The sequence below is a fragment of the Mauremys mutica genome, unplaced genomic scaffold, assembly GCF_020497125.1.
Source record: "Mauremys mutica isolate MM-2020 ecotype Southern unplaced genomic scaffold, ASM2049712v1 Super-Scaffold_100303, whole genome shotgun sequence".
In the NCBI taxonomy this organism is placed as follows: Eukaryota; Metazoa; Chordata; order Testudines; family Geoemydidae; genus Mauremys; species Mauremys mutica.
Genome location: NW_025423309.1, coordinates 303,886 through 307,884, shown reverse-complemented (window position 1 = coordinate 307,884; position 3,999 = coordinate 303,886). Strand labels below are relative to the sequence as shown.

The 3,999-nt window shown below is 50.5% G+C and overlaps 1 pseudogene; it reads right to left on the bottom strand.

Annotated features, from left to right (window-relative positions):
* Positions 1-251: 251 nt before the first annotated feature.
* On the bottom strand, positions 252-438 carry LOC123360786 (annotated as a pseudogene).
* Between the last annotated feature and the right edge of the window lie 3,561 nt (positions 439-3,999).

Genomic DNA, 3,999 nt, shown 5'->3' with positions numbered 1-3,999 from the left:
GACTTAGAAGTTCAAGCAATTAGAGGTTCAATTAAGCAACTGTTTAAATAAAAACTGTTGTATTTTTACACTGCATTTTCTTCTCTCATGCTATTAGAAAACTCGCTGAAAAACACCCACATCCTCCCACAATACAGAAGCAATAAGATTAGTTACAATCACTACATCCCTTCTCTCTATATACACATCAGAAACAAAAGTTAAACACCAACTTCAAAAAAATGTTTTTTTAATGTAGTTTATACAGACTAACCACTCAGTCTGTGTTCTTTCCCTTCTACCCCCCCCAGAGGGAAAAAAGAAAAATCATCAATAACAGACAACAACTGCATCAAAGCAATACTGCTTACTCACTTTACATTCAGGAAAGAGCACTTTAACTCACCCTCCTACTTAGGAAGACCAATCACTTTGTGTTAAAGCAACCTCCCACGGCTATAGTCTAACGTCTAAAGCACCTATATTTAGTGGTTACAGTGTGTAATTTAATTCATCAAATCTCCCTATGAACACAGAGACAGCGAGACTGACAAACAGCACACTGTATGCCATGTCTCATTGTGGCACCTAACATGAAGAAACTTTTTTAAATGCCCTCTTTAGCTTCTGTTACAAATAAACGTCTTCCCAAATTTCACCAATCACTTCTTCTAACTAACAGAGGAACACCCCTTCAGCCAGTCAGATATTTCTTCCATAGCTCGTACTCATAGAGGCGAGACTAACAAACTGGAACTGGCTACGTAGGAATGACACATCGGAACAGTTATGCACAAGCAGGAGGCATTGCAAGAGCCGGAGGTGCTGACGTGCTTCAGAAGAGATGTACACACTAAGCAATCCGCTCTTAAAGCAATGACGTCTGTTCCCCAGAGATCCCTGTTAGGCCTGCTCTACACCACACGTTTATACCAAATTTAGCAGTGTTAAACCGAATTAACCCTGCACCCTTCCACACACCGAAGCCCTTTACCCCCAATCGGGGCTATTGCAGTTTGTGTATTCCTTACGCCACCCGACCTTAAACCGGCTGCCCAGCTCCCAATGGGGTCCAAACCCCAAATAGATCCCTTTTACCCTGTAGAAACTGTACAATCCTGTGACCAGGGCAGCGGCCTAGCAGCCTGCACTTCTGCCTGCCAGCGCGAGAGCGCGTAAGGCAGTAATCTGGATAGTGGCGGTTGGGTGGCAGAGGGGTGAAAAAACCAGCAGAGTGGCGCAGCAGGAGCGTGCTGGGCCCATAACCCAGCGGTCAAGGGATCAAAACCATCCTCTGCTACGTGTGCACTTGTTTCTTTTCCCTCTGGGCCTTCAATCGAGCCGGTGACCAGCAGAGCACCAAGAGCCTAGGCCATGAGGCAAGAGGTGGCTGAGGCGAAGCGGCGGCCTGCCAGGGAGCTCCCTGGCACCTCTGGCTACCTGGGCTGAAGGCAAGAGGCAGGCCTGGGTTTGGCGAGGGCCTCCTGTCCTGGAATGAGGCTGCAGTGCTTCCTGGTCCCCTTTTCCCACCCACACCAGCAGGCGGCTGCTGCGGGAGAACACGAGGGAGGCTCTGGGGGCGCTAGGCAGCGCTGTGTGTGTGGCTGTCAGGGGAAAGAGCCGAGGCTCCCGACTCGACCTGCCATTGACTCGCGTGTGTCTCTGCGCGCCGTCAGCCGGGGCGGGCCAGGCTGCGGACGTGACTCAGACTTGGGCAGCATGGCCGCGCTTTCCTGACGAGGCATGAGGCAGGCCAAGAGCTTTGCACAGCGTGCAGGGAAGTGGGAGGGAGGCGTCTTTGAGCCGGTGTGTCTCGTCCGCTTCTCCCATGTCGCTTGGGCGGAGGCGGGAAGGGAGCGAAATGTTCCCATCTGAAAGTTTTTGTGCTCGGCCTTGAGGATTAAGCCTGAGCCTCCAGCACGGCTGCTGGCAGATGGGTTTCTGAATGGCATCCAGCCCGCTTTTTGGGCCATCAGCTGAAAGCACTGAGGCCAAGAGGGAAGGTTTTGAGGCAGCAAAAGGGGACCTTTGATGTTCCGAGCAGCTCTTGAGGAGCATGGAAGTAGCATAGACTCAACACCATTCCTGGGTGGGCGTGAACCACCATCCTTTTAGTAAACAGCGAAATGGGCTGACCCATTGGACCACAGAGTCACATACAAACAAGGATGTATTGAGCACAAAAGTCAGGAATCAGCTCAGGGTAGGGTTATACCATATGTGTGCAGTGGTGAGACAAGAAACAGCAAGGAATTGGACTGGCATGGAGTGAAACTGTGTCTTATGTGTGCCTGATGACTGTACGTTTGAGGTAGTTCTGTGGGAAGGAACCGAAAAGAGCACTGGGGCTGCGGTATAGCGCTTGCATACACTTTCTTTGCCCTGTTTTGCTGTAAGAGTTAACAGTGAGAGATTGTTAGTCACAGGTCAGTGGGTGGGTTTATTCAAATTCGGAGTGTACAGGGAAACCAGTGAGAGGAAGGAGGCTGAAAGACTTCTCTGTCTTTGAACAGAATTGTGTGTTAATGGTTCTTGCTTTGAATTCCTCCATTGGAGTAATTTCGGGGAGGAGAGTGAGGCAGTGTAGCCCTCGGGAATAGTGCCAGAGGGGGTGATGGGCAGGGACTGGGGACGAAAGCTCCTCTGTGCAGCTGAGTGAGGGCAGTACCAGGGAAGGGGCATCTGTAAAAGTGGCCATGTGGAAGGTGGCAGGGATTTGGGGGCCCAGGAGGAGGTGCTTGATGTTCAGTGCCTTGGAGCAGCTGGACTTGGCCATGGTGGGTGTTCAGGAAATGCACATTAGCTAAAACAAATCCATATTAAAGGCTGCAGGATGGCAGCAGCAGAGGTAGGGAGCCTCCTTCTGCGTGATAGAGCTGGTTCCCCCTTCCGTTGCTGAGGGGAAGGTTGGTGCTTTGAGCCCACCCGGTGCTGGAACGTCCATGGGTGAGATTAATAGGACTCTTGAGAAGAGAAGAGAAGAGAAGTCTTTTCTATCCCTGCCTAGCTCCATTGGTCTCCTGTGGCCCTTTTGGCTCTCTGCTCCCCTGTTGGGGAGATGCAGAGACAAGCCCCCATCTGGGTGAGGCATGAGGCAGGCCAAGGGCTTTGCACAGCGTACAGGGAAGTGGGAGGGAGGCATCTTCAAGCCAATGTGTCTCATCCGCTTCTCCCTTGCCACTTGGGTGGAGGCAGGAAGAGGGCGAAATGTTCCCAACTGAAAGTTTTTGGGCTCGGCCTTGAGGATTAAGCCTGAGCCTCTGGCACGGCTGCTGGGAGATGGGTTTCTGAATGGCATCTAGCCTGCTCTTCAGGCCACCCGTTAAAAGCACTGAGGCCAAGAGGAAGCAAAATGGAGCCTTTGAGGCTCCCAGCAGGCCTCAGGGAGCAAGGAAGTAGCACAGACTTACTGCTGTCCTTGATGGGGCTTGAACCACCATCATTTCAGTTAACAGCCAAACATGCTGACCCATTGCACCACAGATCAGCAAGGCTGTAGTAAGTATAAAAGTCAGGAATCAGCTCAGGGTACGGTATAGCACATGTGTGCAGTGGTCAGGGATAAAAGTGACTTAAAGGACTTGCTAGTACTCCAGAGTCCAGTGGAGGGGATGGTTCCTCAACCGGAGGAGGTGTGGCCTCTATAGGAAGAGGTGGGGCTTTTAAATTCTGGGGCTTTTAAATTAGGATTTAAAGGGTTTGGGGATTTGGCTGAAGCTTGGAGCCGGGCCCTTTAAATCATCCCTGGAGCTACCAGCTGCAGAGGTGGCTGGGAGTCCTGGGGTTTGGGCAGGGGTGAAAATAATTTACATTTCTTACCCATATGGTCCAATCGCAAGCAATCCACCTCTCCTACGTACTTCATGGATCCCTCCCATTGCATGACATAGATAGAGAAAATAAAACTACTATTAGTACTATTACTACTATCAGTACTGTCTGTAATAAAACTTTACTATTGGAATAAGCCTGAAAAAGTGAAAACTCACTGTCACATTTTTCTCTGTGTCTTCCCTCCTC